A 26,619-nucleotide genomic window follows, 5' to 3' on the forward strand; every position below is an offset into this window, starting at 1 on the left:
TCTGAGGCCTGCAGGAAGAAAAGAAGGAACCATGTGTAGGAATCAGTCCAGGACTGAAAAAGCTGCCTGAAGGCGTAGCCATCTGCCCTTGCATATGAGACCCAGGGAAAAGTCGATGCCGGGTTACACCAGTAGCTAACCACAAGGCTTCAGAGTCCTACAGACCCAGAGCCAAACTGTGCCTTTTCCACTCACGCGCTGTGCCCTCTTGGACAACTTGCTTAATCCTGAGTTTCTCACCTATAAAATAACAATAATAAAAACAAGAGCAACAACAATAATAGAATCTACCTTTCAGACTTCTTGTGAGGATTAAATAAAATAATTTGCCGGGTTCAGGACTCGGCACTCAAAAAATGGTAGTTTTTAGAAAAGTAGGTTCTTAAAAGGAACATTAACTCTTTGGATCCTGTAGTCCTATTGGATAACAGTGGCTCCAGCACCCATTTACCTAAGTCCTGGCCTTCCAGGCTGCTAAACAGACCCTGGGCACTAGAATATTCTCTGTGCCAGGTCACAAGAAGGGTATGTCAGTAGTTTTCCAGGATGGTAGGCAATCTATGGGGTGCCATTTAAAGCCAAGAAACTCAAATGAGACCCAAAGGAGAGAAATCCGCTAATGAGTCCATCAAGATAAAGAGGTAAGAGTGTCAGCTTCTGACCATCTGTTTTGTTCTGGCAGCACATGCTGTCCAGACCCTACTCCCTGCGCCTCATCCAAAACTTGCCAATGCCATTGATTTGTATTAATCTGATTGAGCATTCATTACCCCAAGTACCAACCTGTCACTGTTTGCTTAGCTTGCATGAAATCAGAGCTACACAAAAATCAATGTGTGAAATCTTTGTATCAACATATAAGAAATAAAAAGGTTTATGCTGGCAGATGCAGGTTTTTAGACAGATTAAAACTGACAAATTGGCACGATCCACAATGAAGGCAATGATGAGGTGCAGTGAAATGTCAAAGGTTTTGAAAATGGCATGCTGAGGAAGACATGCATTATTGTCAGGGGGAAAAAAGGAAAAAGAGAGGGTTGTTTATAATAAAAAGCATTTGGATTTGCACAAAGGCGGATGACTTTTTTGAAGAAATAACTTGCAGTCAGTAAGGCTGGCGCAGTGTGATTGTTCTCCAAGAAACCAACAAGAAAAGACAAGGGGTTAATGCTTGAGCAAGGTCACAGTGTGCAGTAACAGTGCCAGGACAGAATGGAGGAGGCTGGACGCTTACTTCCGCCAATCACTGAACCCTCTGACACTCAGAGGGAGAGACTCTCACCTCTTGCCCTCCACATGACTTCTCCTTCTCAGGGAACACTTCCCTTTCAAACAATCACAAACCCCTGACAGAATTCTAAAGCGGACTGATCAGAGCAGACATCTGTATGTTTTGCACAATTAACTGTGTGTTCTGCACTTTAATTTATAAGACACTCATGCATTGGAGCAAAATATCTTAGCTTATATTGCAAAAAACATCTTTATTAAGGGTGATGGCCAACTTAATAAAAAAGAAAAATTCACTTCTATTTATGACACATTCGGTATTATACATACTTATATACACAGCACCATAGCACTCTATAGCTGTGACCAAAAAGATTTCTTTTAATTTTCAGTCCCCATGTCTCACAGCATACTTTTGGACCATCTGCTTTCAACACCACTGGGTTGTATATGCTTCAGGAATGCAAACTCTCTTTTTAAAAAACAGTAGCTAGGAAAGGTAAACATGCTGCTGCAGAAGGAAAAAAGAATCCTCTCCAAACAACTCAAAAAAAAAAAATGTTAATATACATGTGCACCAAAACCAAAGGAAATCATTTTTTGGCAAATATGGAGAATGACGTAGTGGAAAGAGACTAAGCATTGGAATCAGACTTGAATATGAATCTTGTCCCTACCACTCATTGGTTCGGTTTGAGGTTTTTATCAATTTTCTAGACCTTCTCCTGGACACTGTAAAATAGAAGCAAGACTGTGCGGGAGTTTTATGAAGATTACATGAGAAAGGGAATGTGAAAGTTCCTAACATCATGCCTAAAACATAGTAGACTTTCTTTCTTTTTTCTTTTTTTTCTTTGAGACGGAGTCTCGCTCTGTTGCCCGGGCTGGAGTGCAGTGGTGCAATCTCGGCTCACTGCAACCTCCGCCTCCTGGGTTAAAGCGATTCTCCTGCCTCAGCCTCCCAAGTAGCGGGAATTACAGGCACACACCACCATGCTCAGCTACTTTTTTGCATTTTTAGTAGAGACGGGGTTTCATCATATTGGCCAGGCTGGTCTCAAACTCCTGACCTCAGGTGATCCATCTGCCTCAGCCTCCCAAAGTGCTGGGATTACAGGTGTGAGCCACCATGCCTGGCCACATAGTAGACTTTCAATGCAGGTTTGGTCTCCATCAGATCATTTGTCAGTCATTAAGGGGGACCATCTGCATCACCATCTCCCCCGATTAGAGTGGATACTATAGAAACGCAGTGATTAGTACTTTGTTATGTGGTTGTAAATAGATGCACAAATATTTTCCAACTCTAAAATTTTTACTCCTCAGAGCAATAGAGACACAATCAAGTAAATAAAATTGACTTTTGTTACTATTTGGCCAGGATTCTTCTGTATGTGTGTTGGTTGAAGCACACAGTGAATCTTCTCCCATTGGGCCTTTTTGTTCAGGTTATCTCTTGCTGCATTAAAAACCACCCTAAAACCTAGGCACGTAAATCAACGATCATTTATTTTGTTCACAAATTTGCAATTTGGGCAGGGCTCTATCTGGAAGGCTTATCCCTGTTCCATGTTGCATCACGTGGAGAAGTTCCCTAAGTGTTGGAGGATTCACTTCAGGATGACTCACTCACATCTGGTAAGCTAGTGCGCCATGTTGGCAGGCAGCTTAGCAGGGGCCAGTGGCTATGCGCTCCCATTTCTTTTCATGTTGGTCTCCCTAGGTGGCCTGGTCTTTCTCACAGCATAATGGCTTACAAGGGCAAGCATCCTGAGACAGAGAGAACCAGGTGGAAGCTGTATCCCAGTTTACAACAATCATATAGCATCACTTCTGTCATACTCTGTTAGCTGAGGTATTCACAAAGGCCTGCCCAGGTCAGTGAGAGGGGACATAGGCTCCACCTCTTGAAGGGGACTGACAAGCGTCTGGAAGAGCACGTGTGATGAGAAATATCACTGTGGCCGTTTTAGGAAAATACAATCTTCTGTACCTTTTTTTTCTGGTCTTTTGATTGCCATCTAGTTCAAACCTTTATTACAAACTTGCCAGGGTTAGGACCTATTCTTCCTTTTTATTTGCTTTTCCATTCAGTCTTCTCTTATTCCCTTCCACACTGAATTCCACTCTGAGCAGGAAGGACAATTCTGATTATTTCTCTGCTCCCATCCCCATTCTAAAACCTTCTTTGACTGCCCATTGCCTATGGAATGACCTTCAAATCGCTTGACGTGATACTCAGTGATTCCATGTCTTCATTATCTGAAACCAACTCTGCAACCCTAGCTCATTCTAGTCTAACACACAGATCCTAATGTCTCAGAGGAATTAGACTATAGTTCATTTCCCTGAGGCAACCTTGTGCAGTAAAAAAACTGTGGACTTGTAGACTTTGGAGTGAGTCAGACCTGGTTTCCAATCCAAGTACTGCTACTAAACCTTTGTAAAGTGAGTTTAATAATACTTATCTTGGGGATTGCTGTGAGGATTAAATAAAACAATGTATGTAAAGTGACTAGCATAGAGTAGATTTTAAATAAATATGATTTTCTTTCTCCCTTTCCATTTTCCCTTTGCTTATCTAATTTCAGCACCTGTTTTTGAGGAGTGTCCTTCCAAAGCAGGTTATGAACTGGGTCTCCCAGACCAGTGTTTCCCTCTGCATTGCCAGCAATCCAGGCAGGAGGAACATTCAGGGCAGCGTAGCCTGTGGAACTACCTGGCTCCATTCCACTAGTCACAGAAACCCACATTGTGAGTTGGCAGCACCAAGGCACAGGATGGACATCCCACAGTCCTTCAGCCTGGGCGCCTTAAATGGCTTGTCATACACCAACAGAAACTGATTCCTGATTTACATGCCTTTGGAAATAGTTGTGGCATTGTGGTTCATGTTCCACAAATCCATACTGGATTGGGCAGATGTCCAAAGCAGTGTTGCCACAATCCCTAAGAGCCTCCAGTAATTTCCTTCTTGAGTTCCTCACTCTTTGGAGCCTGTTTACAAGTCTCCAATCAGTTAGGGCATTTTTTGGCTACTTCTAACGTTTTGCCTAATCAATTCACTTATTAATTCTGTTAAATGTATACCTTTCAAATTAGATTTGCATTTAGTAGATGATTTACTTAATCAATCAATGGGAAAGTTCCAAGAATTGCAATATCCCTATTTCCAATAATTTGTAGAATCTTAAAGAGGTCATCCCTCTCATCTGTATCAGAAGCAGCACATCTATGGCAAGCAAGCCAGCTCATTAGACTTAACCTTTTAAGGAGTTATCCACACTAAGAATAGCTCAACATTACAGCACACTCCCTTTTTAATGGAGTTATACTGAAGCTGTTCCTCATTCTAGGATAGAATTTGCTTTAACGTTGGCATCTCCCCATGTATCCTGTAAGCCAGCCGTCCACAGCCTCGCCTATGATGTACTGCTTTTACACTGTTCCAGAAAGTGACTTAAAAATCTGAAAATCTGCAGACAGGCAGTGTTGGGAACCCCCATGAAGAGATTAAACTAGCCTCCCTATGCGAGACTGAGGGCAAAGAAATAATCCGCTTCTTGTCCTCTCCCCTAAGCCCCAGTCTTGCTTTCAAATTCCTATTGCACTTTCACTTCCTCCATGAAACCTTTCCCAATTTAACTCCATTCAGTTTCATTGCTCTATTCACTCCTTAACATGAATAGTTATTATTTAAAAATTTATTTAGCTCTTCTATCTGTCAGATCCTGTGCTAAGCACTTTATATTAATTATCTCATTTACTTCTCAAAATAACCCTGTGAAAAAGATATTATTTTCGTTTCATACATGAGGAAACTGAAGCTCAGAGGTTAGTGAATCTGTCTGGTGTCACACAGCCTGTGTTAGAGCCAGGACTGTAAGTCAGGTCGTTCTGTCTCTAGAACCTCCCTTAACTATCCTAAAATGCTACCTATCCCACGAGGCTTTCTTGCTGTTCTCCTAACCAACCCCAACTGATTCCACAGTTCTTGTGACTGAAGAGTTTAACACTCATTTCCTTGTGTATCTGCCTCTCTAGTTTGTTAGACTAAGAATCACAAAGGCAAGACATCCATGGTCCAGAACTTTACTCTGGTGTAGTGGAAAGAGTGCTGAACTTAAGTATCATAATTTGAAGGCCAACTCTTGGCTTCTGTTCTTCTTATCTGCGTGAACTTTGGTTGAGCCAATCTTGCTGGACCCATTTCCTTATCTTAAAAATGATGGCTATAAGGCCTATCGTGGAAATTCTGTGGGCACAAATGTTAGGTAAAGCACTGTAAAAATGTAGAACATTCTTTTATATCATCTCTCAAAGCCCCTTAGAGAGAGTTTTGTTTTCAGAGGGTGATAAGTCACTTGTGGTAATTTTAGAAGCCTGGGAAAATAGTGCTCCAAGTAGATACCTGGTGCAGCAGCAAAGTGACTGTTCAAAGGAGCCTGAAGATCTGGCCTGGGTTCCTGCTGGGTGACGGACGAGGAGCCAAGCAACAGATTCCCAGAGCCATTTCCTTTGCTGAACAATGGGAAAGTGGAATGATGTGACTGGCAAGGTGCCAGGCAGCTGTTCTTCCAATCCTTGGAGGATAGCAATGGTCTCACATTGCAGGGAGAGGGATTGAAGTTAAACCTGAGGAAGTTATTTCCTGAGTATAGGCACTGTGAGGCTCTGGAATGCAAGGTTAAAGAAGGCCGGAATGCCCTTCTTTGAGAATGCTGAAAAAAGAACAAAAACCCAATCTCTTTGAATGTTGCATTGCCTGGAGGTGGAAGAATGGATTCATTCCTTTTGGACTAAGGCATCAATATTGAGAAATAAGATCTGCTTCTTGTGTCATCTCACTTGGCATAATAGGAAACTTCTTTTCAATCCTTGTAAGAAGTGACACATGTATCCCCTAACTCTAGTAATTATCTCCACACCTCTTCCCTTCCCCAAACATCTGGTCCAGCTCTCTGTTGACATCAGTTCATTCAAGTGGGCTGACTTCTTGTCCATAAGTTCTTCAGGAAGTACATGCCCCTAGGAGCAAGAACCCAATGCCTAAGAAAGCTTCAAGAGTCCAAATAGACCATGGAATGCACCATGCAAGTGCGGCAGAAGACTGTTTCCCAAGACTGTTTTTATAGGCAACATCTACCTGTGGGTTTTACTTTGCAATTGCAACCTTAAGTGCTCCACCCATCAATCATCGACCACAAATACATAGCATTGGCTTTGTGAGCAAGAATGCACAAACCCTTTCCCTTTATTGTCTCCTTCCTGCCAACAGAGAAAACACTTAATTAAAAGTCATTGGGAAATCCTCCAAACAAAAGAGAAATGAAGCTTTTGAAAGGTGCAACATGTGTGAGGCCTGGACCCATAAAATCATTAACCTTCAGAAACCTAGGAGTTGCCAACACAATGCTGAGGAGTGTGGTGTTTCCATGCACAATGTCAATGAGCACGTCAAGGAAATATTCAGCCACATAAACTAGCTTGCAAGACTGTCCCACTTCTTTTCAGTGTTCCTAACCTTCTCAGTGTCCCTGAGACACAGTTGCTCCAGGTGGATACTTCTTACAATTTGAGATAAAATTCTCACTTTCCAAGGCTTGAATTTTTCACCACAAAAACAGAATAATTTAATTGTTGTTTTAGTACGTGGACCAGCACCATTTGCATGGTCCTCAAAAACAGCATTAAAGTAAAGATTCTTAGCTTGAGATCTATGGATCAGTTTCAGGAGTTTTTGAACCTATTAAAATTACATTGAAATATGTTTATGTGCTCGTTTCTGGAGAAGATGGTCTAAAGCTTTCTTTATATTCTCTTGATGGGCAGGTGGTGATGGTTGGGTAATTTTAGAATGTAAACAACCACTGCATTCAAGGCAAATGCCCTTCAGTTACTCCTCTATCAACAAAGAGTCCCTGGCACATGGCACATAGATCTCCCACCATTGATTTGCTGAAGGAGGTCCTTCTTCTTTATGGTAATATCTAAGCAGAGGCAGTAGCATGACACATCAGGCAAGCCACGGGGATTTGTCATCAGAAGCAGCAGACATAGAGAGATGCTAGTCTAGATGATCTCTGGATCTCTTCACTCTGAGGTCCTAGGTAGGTCTAGTAGACTGTGACCCAGAAATGAGAGCTTTGGATCACATGATGGGCATTTTATTTTTGCTTTCCTTTTAAGGGAATATGTAATTCTCATGCCTTTCTGGTCTTCAGGAGACTGAATCTGACAAGCAGAGTAAGAATGGAGTGTTTTGGCTACAGACCCCTTTAACCTGGGGGTGTTTGGGTCAGGGGATGTCGGAAGTGGATGGTTAGACAGGGTGCCCAAGGCCAAGCAAATGGCCTTTGAAAGTTCAGGTGATGCTCATGGGACACCTGTGGGCAGGAAATTGCCTGTGATCTAATTCTGTTTGGAAAGGCCATACATGACTTTTCTTTTTTAGCATCATCAGGAATCACTTTTAATATTTTAAGTTTAATTTTTATTGAGACGGAATCTCCCTCTGTCGCCCAGGCTGGAGTACAGAGGCGTGATCTGGTCTCACTGCATCCTCCAACACCCAGGTTCAAGCGATTCTCGTGCCTCAACCTCCCGAGTAGCTGGGACTACAGGCCATGCCACCATGCCAGGCTGATTTTTTTTTTTTTTTTGTATTTTTAATAGAGATGGAGTTTCGCCATGTTGGCCAGGCTGGTCTTGAACTCCTGACCTCAGGTGATTGGCCCACCTTGGCCTCCCAAAGAGCTGGGATTACAGGCTTGAGCCACCATGCCAGGGCCAGGAATCACTTTTAAAGAGTTGATGGTTCTGTTGTCTTTTCATTATATGGTGCTAAGAATTAATTTGGTTGTAGTCTCCACTAGCAACTTCTTGCCCTTGGGTTCAGTAGGAACAAGATCTTCCAAAACAAAATCGACACTAACAAGGTATCATAACGTGGTTACTCAATCTGGATCCAAACCTCCCTCACCTTCTGGGTTCCTAGGTCTGAGCATGAAGGGGGCAGGGTACCCAAGTAATGACTGAATCATCAGCACAGCCCAGCAACCACAGGCAGAGATCAGTGGAAAGTTACAACAAACCCCTGTTGCTCAGTAGAAGAAACAAAAAAAGCCTAGCATCAGAGAGACATAAGGTGGAGTAACTTAATTATTAATTAGCTAATTTGTTCAAAAAATGTTAATGTCCTTACCCTGTAGATAGCTCTGCAGCACGGCATGAGCCACTGTGGGAGAATCTGTCCTCAAGGAACTTGTAAGCCCCTTACATAAGCCATAAGACTTTGAAAGCTGAAGTGCAAAGAACCCAATTAGCTAACTGCGTACAGACAGTAACTGCTGTGGGAATTTAGAGAAGGGAAAGATCTATGGGGACAAGAAATGCATTATGGAAGTGGTGAGAATCTGAGTGAATTTAGAACAAGAGTAAAATTGGGTGGAGATAGGTGGTAGGAGAATTCCAAGTTTGGAGGGAAAAGATGGAGTACAGTTGTAGAATAAGAAAGTTAATCAGGTGTTACTGATCTATCATGAGTTAACATGAAGCTATTATGAAAGACCTAAATGTCGTGTAAAAGGGTTTAGATTTCATCTTTTAGACAGCAGCTTTTAAAACTTTTTATTACAGGCTCATGCCTGTAATCCCAGTACTTTGGGAGGTTAAGGCGGGAGGATCCTTTGAGTCAGGAGTTTGAGACCAGACTGGGCAATGTGGTGAGACATCATCTCTACAAAAAATACAAAAAAATAGCCGGGCATGGTGGTGCATGCTTGTGGTTCCAGCTACTTGGGAGGCTGAGGTGGGAGGATCACTTGAGCTCAGGAGGTGGAGGTTGCAGTGAGCTGAGATTGTGCCACTGCACTCAAGCCTGGGCAACAGAGTATGGCCCTGTCTCAAAAAAAAAAAGTAAAAAGAAAAATAAAATGTTTAATGTAAGTAACACTTTAAAATATTTTTTCTTCCTTGTTTCCCCTCTTCCTCCCTTTCCTTCCTTCTTTTTACATTTCTAGACTTTTTATATTGTACACAATTAGGATTCTGTACATTTCCTTCACAGTTGAGCCATGTGGTGTACTGGGATTACATTTTCCTTTTACAATATGTTGTTTTCCCTGGAATTAATAATTATACTACTTAAAATTCACTTTCGATGTAGTCAACACTAATTTACCCCCAGACTTTGCTTAGTGGCTAAATCTCCTCTTAGTACTTTTGTTCATTCAAACACCTCAGGGACGTTCTGTTTCATGTTTTCCTGGAGGACTTCTGGAGCCCTCTAGGTCTCTGCTCCAATCTTAGCTGGATTCTCATGGACCTATTACATAGTGTCTTTCTAACATTTTCCCTGAATCTTCTGGAAATTCCTTTCACCCCACCCCTGGGTTGGATTTCCTGTTTCTTGGATCTTGCATTTCTTGTTTATGTGTTCATTTTGGTGGGGCACACCCTCCAGTATTTTAAGAATGAGTGCAGAGAAACTGCATTTTTGAGACCTTACTTGTCTGAAAAAATATCTTTGCTGTATTTTGACCTTTTATTGATAGCAAGTGTAGAATTTTTTATTGTAAATTATTTTTCCTTGGAAATTTGAAGATATGTTTCTGATGTCTTTTAACTTCCAGTGGTGCTGTGAAAAGTCCTATGCTATTTAGACCCACCATCCTTTATAGCTTCCTCATTCTGTTTCTGTGGAAGCTTGTAGGATGTTCTCTTACAATTTTGTTGGACATTTACAGCCATTCCTGTCTGGAGACTTGGGTCTTTTTGTTCTGGAAGTTTTTCTTGCATGAATTCTTTGATAATTCTTGCCTTCATCTTTTCCATTCTCTCTTTCTAGAACTCCTCTGATTCACGTGCTAGATGATCATGAATCCTTTAATTTTCTTAGGTTTTCTAGTTTCCATCTTTATCTTTTGTCCCACCTTGCAATATACTTCACCTTTGTTTTCCAATTTGTATATTGAATATTTTATCTCTGCTATCTTCTTTAATCTTTCTGAAGGTCATACTTACAGTTTTCTTTCTCCTCCTCCTCCTCTTCCTTTTCCCACCCCTCCTTTTACTACTCCTAGGATTGCTCTTCTTTCCTCTGAGTTTTTTGGTCCCACTGATTTGTTTTGGTCCCTGACTTTTCAGATATGGCTTCCTTTCAGTATATGGTGACCTTTATCTCTTCCTATTTAGGAGATCAGCACTGAAAAATCATATTGGCAACTCCTTGTACATAGGAGAGGCTTGTCTAAGGGTGAGCCTCATTGTAGGTTAATACATGTGGGAAACACAGTGGTAAAAATCTTTAAGTCTTTTTTTCATGGGCTTTTGTTCCATGGATAAGTTGGTTTTTTTCCTCTGCGAGAGGGAAATTCAGCAATTTCTTAATTGGTGTGGAGAAGGGGCACAGGCCAGATCTATCAGAGTTCATGAATAGGAAAAGGGACCCCGAGATATCACTGCTCCGTGCGTAGATTTTTATTTACTTCTCTTTGTTTTCAGTAACACATTCCCATCATCAGCGTGCCTGCTGATCCATGTCTAGAGTCCTCCTGGTTCATCTTGTCCAAGAGAATAAAACTCCTGTCTTCTGCCAGTGTGGGGAAGGGGCAGCTACTGCTTCTCATACACCCTTTTAGCTCATTTTCATTTTACAACCTAACCTTCTCTCCTGATTTTAGAGGTATTTGGTGTTTCCAATTCCTAAGCCCCGATGAAGTTCTTTGATAAAAAACCACTTCAACGCAGTCAATAGCTGCTCCCCATTGGCTTTCCAGCTTCTACATTTTTGAGGTTGTATCTCTATTTCTAGTCTTTTAAAGATCTGTTTCCTATCTGTCCTTCTGCTGGTGTGTGTGTGTGTGTGTGTGTGTGTGTGTGTGTGTGTGTGAAACTTCAAGAGGGAACAGAAGTAAACATAATGTTTTATTCCATCACTTAGAACCAGAACTCGGGACAACTTCTATCAATAAAAGAAGCTGCTCATCTGAAAGACAGCAGCACATCCATGTGCCAGGCATGCTCTTCTTTCAGTCCATAGTTAAGTTGAGGTGTACATATATGAACCTGTGTACTTGTGTTATACTCACCAGAACTCCACAGCATCACAAGCTGGGACAACATCCTCACACTGTGGTAAGGAATTATGAACCGCTGAAGGTTTTTGAAAAGGAGACATGAGAAAAGCAGGGGCTTTAGAAAATGGATCTTCAGGAAGTGGGGTAAATGATAAATTGGATATAAGAAAGTCTAAAGAGAAAGAGGCAAGCATAGAAGCATTTTCAATAGCTGGGCATAAGATAAGAAGGTCTATACAGGGGGATAAGGGTCATTCATTCATTCAACCACTTATATTTGTAGAGACCATTAAGTGCCAGGCATTTTGCCAAACACTGGATTTATAGCTGTGGCACATTGTATTTTCCAAAGAAAGATGGCTGCATGAGTGTTTCCCATCCCACATGCTCTCCTTACAACAGGTTGCTGACCTTCCCCTGTGGGGTTGAGAGATGGGTTACCCTGCCTCCCCATTGACTCTGGGTGGGCCTGGGACTGTGTCGAAGTGGCACTGAGTGATTGGACTCAGTGGTAGAAGGCAATACAGTTTCTGCCTGGTTCACTCTCTTGGGACACTTGCCTTTGGAGCCCTGGGGGGCCACATAGCATGTGTGGCCACTCTGAAACTACTGTGAGGGACAAACTATAAGGAGAGACTACACAGAGGTGAAGAGGTGGCCCAAAATGCCCCAGCTGTTTGAGTTTTCCCATCACAGATATGTGAGTGATGAAGTGTCGGCAATGATTCCAGCTGAGCCCTGGTCTGATGGTCGTTACTGGGAGACCCTGAGTGAGAACTGGCTGAACTGGCTGAGCCCATTAAACTCCAGAACCATGAGACATAACAATCGTAATAAATGTTGTTTTAAGACACTCGGTTTTGGGGTGGCTTGTTTTGCAGCCATAGAGAAGTGTAAATAAATAATTAAAGCATGATGTGATAAGTCTCATAATAGCTGTGCTGACATTGTGCAATTGAATCGTAGAGAAGAAAGTGCCTGATTCTGCCGGCGTAGTGTGGGAGGGAAGGTGGTTAGGTCAGGGAAGTGTTTAGAGGAGAGGTGAAGTATGAGCTGCAACTTTAAGCATGAGTAGGTGCATGTCAACTACATACTGCAAATGGAGAGAAAGAGACGGATAAAGGCAGGAGAAAAAAGAAAGAATTGGCAGCGTTTTGAAACTGCTTCACTATGGGGCACGGAACAAAGAAAGAGACAAGCTATAAATGGCTACGAGGTGTTTACTCTCTTCCTCTTATTCATGTAGAGATATTCTAGTACCAGTGGCCACTGCCTATGTAGCCTCTTTTGCCTCATTTAAATTAACTTTACCTGAATTTAATCAAAATCTACAGTGTTCAGTAAAAGATTCTTTATTAGTAGAAACTAGGCAGACCCGGGAATCTAGAGGTACAATAGTGATACCGTCTAATAACTAGCATGTGACCTTCTCTATGTGAGATTAAAGGATCGGCTGCTGATATCACACAGCTCAGCATGGCTGTGTCTGAGATGCATGCTCTGAGCACCCCCTTTGCACCTGCCAGCGTGCTTGGGCCATGCTTCTCCCCTGGCGCACACACATTGAGATGAAGGGGACTCCCTCCACAGTGGCTTGGCTTACTCAGCTGTCTGCACTAGCCCATCACTGAGTGAAGTATTGGGGGTAGGGAAGCAGGGTGTGTGTAGAGGAGATGAGAGGAGAAATCAGCTTTTTCCTGGAAAAGGACTTCTTGGTATTCTTTTCTGATCAGGAGCAAGAAGACAACTTAATTAAGAGACAGCATTTAATGACAAGGAAAGAAAATGTTCCTTATCTCGTAAATTCCTTCGCTAATGGAATCTTCCAGCCCACCCTGGGTAAGTAGGTTGACTGTGCCAAAAGGATTCACTGCCAGGAATGCTCCATCATTCAAGTGCAGGGCAGGAGCCTCATGATATGGGTACAGACTGGCCATCCTATCATTTCGGAATTTTGGATGTTCCTCGACTATAGAAACATACCTGCAGGCATGCTCCCAGGATTTTCTCAGAAACTGTAGCCATTTTGCATGATCACATTTCCCTATCATACAGTCCCATGCAACCCCAGGCATGAGCCACATTTATTCCTGAAGCACAGGGTACATTTTAATGTGCTTGCCCTCTTATTTCCATCTGGATTTCTCTTTCCTCCCTTCCTCCCCTAGGAAACTCATCCTCATCCTCAGATGCAGACTTCAATGGCACCTTCTCTGTAAAAGCTTCCCTAGGTAGAATTGATTGTTTCTACTAGATGCTGCCTTAGTTAGTTGGTAGTAAAGTATAGACAATATGAAACATGAATATAGATTTAAGGGTCAGACAGACATGGATTCAAATCCTGATTAGCAAGATTGCTAATTCTGTGATTTGGGGCAAGATAGTTGTATTAGGTTCCTAGAGTTGCTGTAATAAAGTACGAGGAGGTAGGGTGGCTTAAAACAATAGAAATTTATTATTTCACAGATCTAGAATCTCAAGGGCTGAAGTAAAGGCATTGGCACATCCATGTTCGCTCTGAAAGATATAAGGGCAGGACTTTTCCTTGTTTCCTCTACCTTCTGGTGTTTGCCCACAATTCTTGGCTTTCTTTGGCTTGGAGAGGCACCACACCAATCTCTGCCCTGCCTCCACCTTGGCTTAGTTGTCCTCTTCTTTTGTGTCTCTACATTATCTTCCCTTTGTGCATGTCTGTCTCTTGTGTCCAGATTGGTCCCCTCTATCAGGACGCCAGTCACACTGCATTAGGGCCCACCCTAATGACCTCATCTGAACTTGATGACATCTGCAAAGATTCTATTTCCAAATAAGGTCACTTCACAGGTACCAGGGGCTAGAGCTTGAACACATCTTTTGAGGAGACACAATTCAACCCATAATAGAAGTTAATCTTTCTAAGCTTTAGTTTCCTTATCTGAAAAGTGGAGGGTTATAATAGTAGCAAAGTCAAAGAGATATTGTGGGGATTCAATTAAATAGCACATCTGAAGTATTAGACTGGATGCTTGGCAAATAGCCCTCAATAAAAGGTGGCTTTATTAAAGAAAACATCCACTGGGTGGAGAGGCAATTCAACTTTGTATTCTCAACTCCCATCCTCCAAAACCTATCATCATCTTGAGATTTCCCGCTAAACCCACTGAAACACTATATGTACAGAAACTCCTCTAAGATCTGGGTAGTGGGGACAGTAATCATTAGAAAAAGTTTACCAAAGGGAAAGTGACTTTTAAAGTAGAGAAAACTGAGGCATGGTCTGCCTGTTTCACATCTCAAACTGTGACTGATCCAAGTTTGATTTTATGAATTAAGTTGGCAGCTCTCCTTATCCTAAAACCAGGTACCTTTATATTCCTTTGCATATATGCCCAGTAATGGGATTGCTGAGTCAAATGGTATTTCTGCTTCTAGATCTTTGAGGAATTGCCACACTGTCTTCCACCATGGTTGAACACAGGAACAGAAAACCAAACACCACATGTTCTCACTTGTAAGTGGAAGCTGAACAATGAGAACACATGGACACATGTGGAGCAACACATGCTGGGCCAGTTGAGGGGGTCGGGGGAGGGAGAGCATCAGGAAGAATAGCTAATGGATGCTGGGTTTAATACATAGGTGATGGGTTGATCTGTGCAGCAAACAGCCATGGCACATGTTTACCTATGTAACAAAACCTGCACATCCTGCACGTGTACCCCAGAACTTAAAATAAACGTTGATGAAAAAAAGAAATTAAAAAAAATAAAACCAGGTATCATTCGAAGGAGAAGCCACTAGCTTGACTTTATTTTCTTATTCATTGGAGAGACTTTGGAGACTTCTCAGAAAACATCTTGACTTCTGTCCTGGAGATTTGCAGGATTTCAGCACCAGAGGCCCTAAACAACGGTCAGGCAGTTCCAAGATTTCCCTTGTATGCGTTGTCCATGGGCCCAAACTCAATGACACTGTCCAGCTCTCAGGAAGTAGTGCAGAGGATGAAAAGTAACCACATGACCTGCCTGGCCTTCACGACCCTAGGGAAACCGCCCAGAGCCCTGACAGCTCCTTCATGTCAGTGTTCCAATGAAAGCCATCAGCCAAAATGCATTTCATCTGGGAGCCCTTCTGGTCCAGGGTCTGTTGCCTTTTCTATGTGATCATTCCTCGGCCTTCAAAATCAGTAATGGTCAAAGCAATAAAGACTAATTTTATGCTCTAGAACTTGACAGTGAAAAATATTTTAGGTGATGGTCTATGACTGGTTGATTTAGGAAACCAACAAACCTGACAGCTGAACATAACCCGACGGCACAGGAATGATGGGATGATCATATGTTCTGTTTTGCACCATGTAAGGCCGTTGAAGTGCAATTCAGCAGATCAAATGTAACTCTTCTTGGCTTTTGCTCTTTTTCTTTTAGGAAATAAATATTTCAAACTATTTCCAGTATATCCTGTCATACAGGTCAAGTTTTCAAAATACTTGCATTAGTAAGGGCTCCCTAGAGAGCAGGATGTATATAGAGAAACAGATTTATTATACAAAATTGACTCACATGATTATGCAGGCTGACAAGTCCCCAGATCTGCAGTTGGTAAGCTGGAGACCCAGGAGAGACAATGTGTAGTCCAGTCTTAGTCCCAAGTCCTGAGACCCAGGATAGCTAATGGTATAAGCTGCATCCTAAAAGCCGTGGGCTCAAGACCCCATAAAAGTCAATATTTCAGTGTGAGCCTGAAGGTCAGGGAAGACTAATGCCCCAGCTCAAAGCTCATGCAGGGGCAATTGCATCTTACTCATGAGAGAGTCAGCCTTTTGCTCAATCCAGGCCTCAACTGATTGAATGAGACCCATCTGCTTTAGGGAGGGCTATCTGCTTTACTTATTCTAGGGAATCAAGTGTTAACTTCATCCAAAAACATCTGCACAGACACATCCAGAATAATGTTTGACCAAATATCCAACTGAGCACCTTGAGGCCCAGTCAGATTGACACATAAAATTGTCACAATACTGGAGTTGATTTTTACACTGCTAAGAGTATGGACTTTTGATTCTGAATGCTTGAGTTCAGATGCACACTCAGCTGTTTACTAACTACATGGCCTCAGGCAGGTCACTTTATTATATCAGGGCCTCAGTTTCTTCAGCTGTGAAATGGAGATAATAATAGTTACTCTATCACAGGTTTGGTATAAAGATTAGATTAAGAAAAATACTTAGCATAACACTTTGCCCAGGATAAATGCTCAGTAGTAACTCTTTTATTCCTCCCTCCCTTTATTCTTTCCTTCTCTATACACTTTTAAACATACAATGTAGGAAGTATAAAGATGAATGAGATGTGATTCCTGCCCTTGAGGGGTTTATGATATAACACTGAAGGACAAGGCTGTGAACAAGAACCGTGTGTATAGATTCAGGCTGGGCACAGTGGCTCACACCTGTAATCCTAGCACTTTGGGAGGCTGAGGTGGGTGGATCACCTGAAGTCAGGAGTTTGAGACCAGCCTGACCAACACGGTGAAACCCCATCTCTACTAAATACAAAAAATTAGCTAGGTGTGGTGGCACACATCTGTAATCCCAGCTACTTGGGAGGCCGAGGCAGAAGAATCGCTTGAACCCAAGAGGCGGAGGTTGCAGTGAGCCGAGATTGTACCATTGCACTCCAGCCTGGGCAACAAGAGAGAAACTCTGTCTCAAAAACAAACAAACAAACAAATAACATGTAGATCCTGAGACAGAAGTATGAACACTCCACTGTAGGGGCATGAAGCAGAGCTATGGAGCAAAATAGTGAAATGTTCTGCACAGCTTGTCATTCTGGTACAAGGTGCAGAATGGAGATTTTCATCTGGGAATCTGTGGGTATGAAAACCAGACTGGGACAGTAACCAAAAACTTCCCCTCAACACCTCCTAGCTCCTTCCTCTTTTTACAGCCAGGCTTCCAGAAATGGTCTACATTTCATCTTCCCACCATGAAAACCTCCCCTCACTCCCAGACCTGCTGCAGTCAGGCTCCTGTCTCTACTCTTCCACTAAAACTTCTCTTTTGGAGGCCAACCTCAGCAGTCTCTCTTAAATTCTTACTCTGCTTTTTTGATTGACCTTGTGCCTTCCTCTTTTTTGAAGCTGATTTCTGTTCTTTTTGTGGCACGGCTCTTTTCTGTTTTTCCCCCTCTGTCTCTGACTTGTCTTCCCTTCCACCCACCCCTTAAGTGCTGCACTTCTCTCTGGTTCCTCTTTTGAATATCTTTTTTTTTTTTTTTGAGGCGGAGTCTTGCTCTGTTGCCCAGGCTAGAGTGCAGTGGCACAATCTCAGCTCACCACAACCTCTCCTCCCTGGTACAAGTGATTCTTCTGCCTCAGCCTCCTGAGTAGCTGGGACTACAGGCACGTGCCACCATGTCAGTCTAATTTTTGTATTTTTAGTAGATATGGAGGTTTCACTATGTTGGCCAGGGTGGCCTTGAACTCCTGACCTCGTGACCTGCCCTCCTTAGCCTCCTAAAGTGCTGGGATTACAGGCATGAGCCAACACACCTGGACGCTCTTTTGCATATCTTTTTTTTCTTGGCCTATGCTCCCAGGCTGGCCTCAACTCTGACCTCAACTATCATTTGTGTGCTATATTTTCAACTTAGTTTTCCCTCCTGGATTTTTTTTTTTTTTTTTTTTTTTTTGAGACAGAGTTTCACTGTGTCACCCAGGCTGGAATGCAGTGGCACGATCTCGGCTCACGGCAACCTCTGCCTCCTGGAGTCAAGCAATTCTCTGCCTCAGCCTCCCAGGTAGCTGGGGGTTACAGGCACATGCCATCACACCTCGCTAATTTTTGTATTTTTAGTAGAGTCGTGGTTTTACCATATTGGCCATGCTGGTCTCAAACTCCTGACCTCAGGTGATCCACCTGCCTCAGCCTCCCAAAGTGCTGGGATTACAGGCATGAGCCACCACACCCAGCTCCTCAATTGTAGATGCATGTTTCCTGAATGTTTCACCTAGATATTCTATACTATTAAATACCTCAAATTCAACATGTGTTCTTGATTTTCATTTCCAACACCTTCCTCAGCCAACCAGGCCAGAAACCTGATAGTCTGCAGGTTTCCTATCCACATCCTCTCAATTCTATGAACAAAATGTCTCTCAAATTTGTGATCTCTGACCTTCCTTGTCTTTCTCTTGTCTCACTGCAATAGACTCCTGAATGACCTTAATACCTCCAGGCTCTGCTTGGTCTTGGCTATGGACCTCACACAGTCCTCTTAGACATGCATCTGATCAATGGCAACAAAAGCCAACATTGACAAATGGAATCTAATTAAACTCAAGAGCTTCTGCACAGCAAAAGAAACTTCCATCAGAGTGAACAGGCAACCTACAACATGGGAGAAAATTTTCGCAACCTACTCATCTGACAAAGGGCTAATATCCAGAATCTACAATGAACTCAAACAAATTTACAAGAAAAAAGCAAACAACCCCATCAAAAAGTGGGCGAAGGACATGAACAGACACTTCTCAAAAGAAGACATTTATGCAGCCAAAAGACACATGAAAAAATGCTCACCATCACTGGCCATCAGAGAAATGCAAATCAAAACCACAGTGAGATACCATCTCACACCAGTTAGAATGGTGATCATTAAAAAGTCAGGAAACAACAGGTGCTGGAGAGGATGTGGAGAAATAGGAACACTTTTACACTGTTGGTGGGACTGTAAACTAGTTCAACCCTTGTGGAAGTCAGTGTGGCGATTCCTCAGGGATCTAGAACTACAAATACCATTTGACCCAGCCATCCCATTACTGGGTATATACCCAAAGGACTATAAATCATGCTGCTATGAAGACACATGCACACGTATGTTTATTGATCAAAGCCCACTCTTGCTGAAAACCCTTCTGTTGTCCATTAGTTTAGGAAAAAGTCCATACTCCTTACTCCAACCTTCAAGGCTCTTTATGATCTGATTTGTACCTATCTTTCTAACCTATTTCTTCCAAGATCCTGAAATATAATGGCCTATTTGGGGCTGAATTGTGTCTTCCCAAAATACACACGTTGAAATCCTAACCTCCGATACTTCAGAATGTCACTGTATTTGGAGATAGGGTCTTCAAAGAGGTAATTCAGTTAAAACGAGGTCATCAGTGTGGTCCCAATCTAATATGACTGGTGTCCTTATAGGAAGAAGAGTTGTGGACACAGACATATACAGAGAGAAGAAAGACCATGGAAGTCACAGGGAGAAGACAGCCACCTACATACCAAGGAGAGAGGCCGTACAAGAAACCAACCCTGATGACACCTTGATCTTGGACTTCCAGCTTCCAGATTTACAGGAAAATAAATTTCCCTTGTTTAAGCCACACAGTCTATGGCATTTTGTTATGGCAGTTCTAGCAAATTAATATAGAGCCTATATCATATACTACTCAGTTTAGACTCCTTTTATTTTGGAACATATTATACTTTTGCTACTTTTGCTTATGCAGTTTCTTTTACTTAGTGCCCCTTGCTAGTATTTATATTTAAAGATATTTTAGGCCTGGCGCTGTGGCTCACACCTGTAATTCCAACACTTTGGCAGGCTGAGGTGAATAAATCACTTGAGGCCAGGAGTTTGAGATCAGCCTGGCTAACATGGCGAAACCCCTTCTCTACTAAAAAATATAAAAGTTAGCCGGGCGTGGTGGTGGGTGCCTGTAATCCCAGCTACTTGGGAGACTGAGGCAGGAGAATTGCTTGAACCCAGTAGGTGGAGGTTGCAGTGAGCCCAGATCACATCACTGCACTCCAGCCTGGGCAACAGAGTGAGACTCCATCTCAAAAAGAAAAAAAAATTATTTTTCTTCAAAGTATTTCTCAAAAGCCTATGATCATCAGAGCTAAAAGTAATTTCTCCCTCTTCTACATTGCTTTTGTAATTTTCCCTTACTTCTAATAAAGCAACCATCACATTATATTTTTATTTCTCCTGTAAAATTGCACCAGTCCTCAAAGAAAAGATCAGAGCAGTGACAAGAGTCAAGTCAGACATGGTGGTTGCTAGGAATGGTATGATGACAGTGTTGGTGAAAATACATGAAAGGAAGTAGAATTGATGACTGTGGTGGTTTATAAAATGTAGGGAGACAAGTTAAAAGTCCATATGAAGGATGCAGTCCTGGAATGAGGATGCTGTCATCTTGGACCATAAGACATGAAGACAAGAGTGGCGTTATGAACTGAAAGGAGCCAGGAGCTTTGTTGGAATAGAACCACCCTATTAACCCTGGACTTCCTGCCTGGGCTGATTTGCATTTGAGAGAGAAATAAACTACTGTACATAAGCCACTGCAATTTGTTTTCCCACTTGCAGTCAATATAATCCTAACGGAGAGAGCAGACAACAAGGTAAGTGTTAGCCCACCCATTTCCTGCCACTTCTCACTTCCTTCTCTGTTTCTATGAAACTTTTTTTCACACTCAAGTCATAGTGAACTCCTTGTCTTGCCCACAGAGAAGTCTTAAAACATTCCCCCAGCCAGCTGGTTGTCCTCTTTGTGTTCCTATAGCCCAGTGCTATGAGAAATTAGTGCACAGGGTGCCATGGGAGACTCAACAAAGGCCATGCTGGGTGATAGAAATGGCAAGTAGAAAGCCACAGAGGCATGACAGAGACTGGCACATTCAGTGAATTGCAAGAAACTTGGCATAGCTGAAGTATAATGTAAGTGATTGAGATTGAAGCTAAAGAGGTAGTCAGGAGCTAATACTGAAAGGTCTCTTTTGCTAAGCTCAGGATCTTAACTTTCTCATGCCCGCCTTGGGACATTCGTTCCAAAGAAAAACAAGAAGAGGGGAATATCTTTGCCATTGATTCACCTGTATAAGCACTGATGTTGAAATAACCTTATAACCACTGGTGCATATTCAGAGGAAAACAGGACCAAGGCGGTGCTAAGGAGGCAGTGTTGGAAGAAGAAATAAACACATTACAGTCAACCCTATAAATAATCAAGTAGTTCCAAAAGGACCTCTTTAAACAACTTTTCTCCTATCCTGTTATCGTAAGACCTAACATTCTACCATCAGTGATATATTTATTAATTCTTATTAAAGGTATTATTGAGTTAAGATGAGAAACAGGGGACATTAAGAGGAGGTAAAATCCTTTACTTCCAAATGTTGCTGTTAGCTGACACTGGTGAATAGCCATGTGACAATGAAATCCAACCAAAAATTGAGGAGCCAAAATAATAGAAGACGGGTGAAGATGAGGAGGAAAAGCCTTCACTGGAAGAGCAAGCTGACTCCCCCATGAGGTGAGAAGTAAGGGGGCTACTACTGCTGCTGGTAATATCTCCCTTACAACTGTTGATGCAGACAGTCTGGCTGGGTAGGGAGTGAACTATCCCAATAGGCTGTTAAGAAGAGCTGACAGTTTAAGGGGATGGAACAGCATGTAACTGATACTACTGCATGGAGAGCAAAATGTGTTGGCCGCCTAATGTGAGTCTTCCTCGCCACCACTGCTCCTACATTCCTGTTCCCCAGAGCAGGTTGAGCCTCACTTGCCAAAGGAAGCAGGGGTGGGAAGATGGTTGGCCTCATGCCCACTTGGATATCTGCTGGGAAAATTTTGCACATGCTGCTAAGTGCCCAGTGGCACCCAGGGTTCCCTTTTACATTATTAATTACCCTGAAATTCAGCCACATGGTCCCTCTGCCTGCCTGGACCAGTGCTTGATGACAGCTGCTATTGGAAACTGACTGTGCTCCAAGAGCCCCCAAGTTCCATCCTCACCCTCTCAGCGAGGGTCCTCCCAAGCCAGTGAGGAGAATGCGCATCTGTGTGTGCGGGCACCTGTGTGTACCTGGCTTTATGCATTTAACTCTTGGTTCCAGGCACAGCTTTGCATGTATATGTGTATACATACTTGGAGATTGTGTATGTGGGTGTGGATTCATGCTCATATCTGAGGGCATTTCTTGATTATTGGTGATGATTTTGGAATGAACCTGGTGGACGTTTTAAGATTTCTTGAGGATCCAGAAGTATTTCCATCTTAATGTGAAGAAACACAGGAATAGTAAATAATAACTATTTTATCTTTTCTGAAAGACGAGGGGCAAAATTTTCAGAAAGTTATTTCTGGAAATTAGAGCAAAGAGGAAAAAAAGTGAGATTGATGATATTCTGAGAAAGTTTTGAGTTGGGATCACCTCACCCTCCCTACACAAATTTCTCACGTTCCCCTTTTTCTGATTTTGTTTTGGAAGGAAGGTATTGAAATGGGTATTTGTGCAGTGTATAATTTTACACACACACTCTCTCATGTGACTGTATACACATGTATGCAGTAGCATGCTCATTCAGTACATGCAATGTGCAAGGTATTTTGCTAGAAACTTCGGGAAGTGCAAATGTAGTTTTCCATTCACCCTCAAAGATCTCCAACTCTGTTAATGACAAAAAAATTAGCAGAAAGCAGTGAGTGTTAGAAGCCAAATGGCTGCTATGATCATCATGTAGCAAAGAAGTTCAGAGGTGGAGGGATTCACTCCCTCTGCAGCCAGGGCAGGCTATAAGGAGGAGCTGGAACGTCAGACCAGTCTTGAAGATGAGGTGGCTCTTCCTATTTGAGTATGTTGCAGGAAACTGCCACTGTGGGAAATAATGGGAAAGAGCAAACCAATAACAGATGGAGCCAAGTGACGAAGCTCCCAGAAAGCCACAATATTCTTATGGCCATTGTCCCTATAGTGAAAGAGTGAATCATCTGCTAATACAGTATGGGTCCACTCCCTTGGAGCCCAGCTTTCTTCTCTAACTTCATAAAGAGATCTCATCCTGACTTCATAAGAAGGTTTCATTTTCACTTCACAGGGGAAGCTCATTCCAACTTTTCCTCTTTGCAGCTGTACGACTGAAGAGTCAATCAAAGCAGAGGGATGAATAGATAGAAGTTACTGCCCATTCAAGATGATTGATTGATTGAGCAAGTCACCCTTTGATTAGTTCCACCCATTTAACAAAACGTGCATTAACCATTTACAAATTGTCCTTCAATAAGCTAGGCACTGCCCTCAAAATGTTTAGGAAAGGAGAAGTCATATAAAGTCAACAGCACACACAGTGGAATTATGAGATGTACAGGATGGTCTTGGAAGTCCTGAGGGAAAGTTAAAGACAACTGGAAATTCAGGATGACTTTATGGAGGATAAACTCCAGTGGAATCTATTGTCTTGCTAAGTTTTGAAGGAAAAGTAGGCATTAACTTGAGGAAGGAGAAACTGTGTGGGGGATGGTAAACTTGTATTTGCAAACACCATGCCAATCTAATAGCCTTTGTGCTTATAGGGAGAATTTCTAGAGGATATCACTTCAGGTTTGTCTCCTGGACACATTAATTTAATGCTATCAAATCTGATGGTTTAGCTCACAGTACCAAATAGCACTGAGATAAAATTTAATACTTTTAAAAATTATTAAAAATTAATTTATAAAAGATTAATTTATAAAATGTGATGGGATCTAGAATCGTTTCAAAAACTAAAACCACTGTTGTTTGTGTTTAAGTGTTTAGCTGGTAAAACACAGAGTTTAATATGGTCATTTGTGATAAATTTGGATATAAAATTGAAGACAGATGGTAAGAATTATTTTTGAAATATTCCTTGAAAAACATTTCTAACTTTTAGATCATATTAACAAAAACTAAGAAGTGTGAGCAATGTATGTGTGTTTAGAGGAAGAAGGTGTGTGAGCAATGTATGTGTGCTTACAGGAAGCAGGTGTGTGAGCAATGTATGTGTGCTTACAGGAAGAAGGTGTGTGAGCAATGTATGTGTGTTTACAGGAAGAAGGTGTGTGAGCAATGTATGTGTGCTTACAGGAAGAAGGTGTGTGAGCAATGTATGTGTGCTTACAGGAAGAAGGTGTGTGAGCAATGTATGTGTGCTTACAGGAAGAAGGTGTGTGAGCAATGTATGTGTGCTTACAGGAAGAAGGTGTGTGAGCAATGTATGTGTGCTTACAGGAAGAAGGTGTGTGAGCAATGTATGTGTGCTTACAGGAAGAAGGTGTGTGAGCAATGTATGTGTGTTTAGAGGAAGATGGTTCACAAAAGCATGCTAAACCATTCTTGAATGAGTATATCAAAGAAAAAAGTCAAAATTATAGTCACAGTATATTTATAATGTGATCACAATGAAAATTGTTGACCAAAACTTGTAGAATCTAGCCAAAGTTCTAATTAGAAACAAATTGATAGCCTAACATCATTTAGTTATTAAGAATAGATAATTATTCATGTCAAATAGTTAGAAAAATGAAATTAACCCAAGGAAGGCAGAGGAATAAAATAGTAAAGAAAATAGTAAATATAGCAACAGAAATAAATGAATTTGAAACAGAAAAAAAAATCAGTAGGAGTAATAAGTAAATCCTCTAACATACAAAATTAAGAGAAATTTTAACAAGAAAATAAAGAAAAAACACATCATATTTAAAATAAATGAATAACAAAGTGTTAATGTACATAATGTTAATGAAAATGTTATATGAAACTTCCTGCTACTTTGTAAAACATAACAAAAAGATAAATCTCTAGGGAATTTACAAATTACCAAAGTTGATTCAAGAAGAAATGGATACAGCCACTGTGGAAAGTAGTCTGAAGAGTTCTCAAAGAACTTAAAATAGAATTACCATTTGACCTGGTAATCCCATTACTGGATATATACCCAAAGGAATATAGATTATTCTACCATATAGACACATGCACACGTATGTTCATTGCAGCAATTTGGATAACAGCAAAGACAAAATCAACCTAGATACTCATTAACAGTGGAGTGGATAAAGAAAATGTGGTCCATATACACCATGGACTACCACACAGCTATAGAAAATGAGATCACACGGTGAAACCCCGTCTCTACTAAAAGTACAAAAAATTAGCTGGGCGTGGTGGCAGGTGCCTGTAGTCCCAGCTACTTGCGAGGCTGAGGCAGGAGAATGGCGTGAACCCGGGAGGCGGAGCTTGCAGAGAGCCGAGATCATGCCACTGCACTCCAGCCTGGGCAACAGAGCAAGACTCCGACCCAAAAAAAAAAAAAAAAAAAAAAAAAGAGATCCTGACTCAAAAAAAAAAAGAGATCCTGGCCTTTGCAGCAACATGGATGGAGTTGGAGGCCATTATCTTAAGATAATTAATTAATTAATGCAGGAACAGAAAACAAACACTGCATGTTCTCACTTGTAAGTAGAAGCTAAACATTGAGAACACATGGACACAAAGAAGGAAATAATAAACACTGGGGCATATTTGAGGGTGAAGGGTAGGGAGAGTGTAAGGCTTGAAAAACTGCCTATTGGGTGCTATGCTGATTACTTGGGTGATGAAATAATCTGTACACCAAACTTACATGACACAGAATTTACCTGTGTAACAAACCTGAACATGTACCCCTTGAACCTAAAATAAAAGTTGAAAAGGAAAAAAAAAAAAAAAGAATTGGAAATTTTGAGCCAAAGAAATAGTATGACCAACATTTTCAAAGAATCATTATAGAATTATTTTATCGGATAAAAAATTAGTTTCACTGATGAGTTTTTTAAACATTGAAAGTAATGTAAAATGTAAACATTTCCATAATAGAGAAAAATTTTCAACATGTCTGAATTCATTTACTAAGATAATATAAGACTGATAAGAAAATCTTTTCTATAATGCACACAACAATACTGTGGAGTAGCCTTATTTAAGAATGTGGATACAAAAATTTAAAATAAGACACTCATAAAGGCATGGTAAAAAGAAAAACAAAAGCAAACCCATTTTGACATAGAAGAGTATATTCTTGAATAAAATAGTTCACATTTATTAAAGTACTGTGTCTCTCAGTAAGTCAAAATGAAGAAAGGCCACATGATTATGTCAATAGTTGTGATAGAATTTAGTATCTAGTATTGAAAAACTAAATTACAGTGAAGTAGGACAAGCAATATTCTTTCTTAATATGAACAAAAGTTTATATCTTAAATGAATTATAATTATGAAGCTCATTAATAAAACTGGTGGAGGTGGGAGAAAAGATGCTTACATATGAAACGGAATCAAGAAGTTAAATTATTTGCAAGGGATAAACTAAATATTCACAATTTTCAGAATACTTGATACTTTATTTTCAGAATCTCTAGTAGACAATAATAGTGAACTGAAAAAATATCAGAATGAATTAGTGTTAAATCAAGTGGTGGATTACAAAGTACATATATGATATTCAATTACTTTTCTACTGTAAATATTTAGAAAATATAA

General features: G+C 41.3%; 2 long non-coding RNA genes across 3 annotated transcripts in view; one reads left to right on the forward strand and one right to left on the reverse strand.

Annotated features, from left to right (window-relative positions):
* LOC134731262 (uncharacterized) overlaps positions 1–20,368 on the forward strand; it is a 33,478-nt gene extending 13,110 nt beyond the window's left edge. Inside the window, exon 3 of the long non-coding RNA XR_010113500.1 lies at positions 19,495–20,368. This is a non-coding gene — a long non-coding RNA (uncharacterized LOC134731262). The remainder of the gene's footprint in view (positions 1–19,494) is intronic.
* Positions 1–26,619, reverse strand: part of LOC134731261 (uncharacterized) — a 185,429-nt gene that overhangs the window by 45,487 nt on the left and 113,323 nt on the right. The gene's annotated exons all lie outside the window — the stretch shown is intronic.

This window comes from Pan paniscus, chromosome 9, assembly GCF_029289425.2.
Source record: "Pan paniscus chromosome 9, NHGRI_mPanPan1-v2.0_pri, whole genome shotgun sequence".
Taxonomy (NCBI): domain Eukaryota; kingdom Metazoa; phylum Chordata; class Mammalia; order Primates; family Hominidae; genus Pan; species Pan paniscus.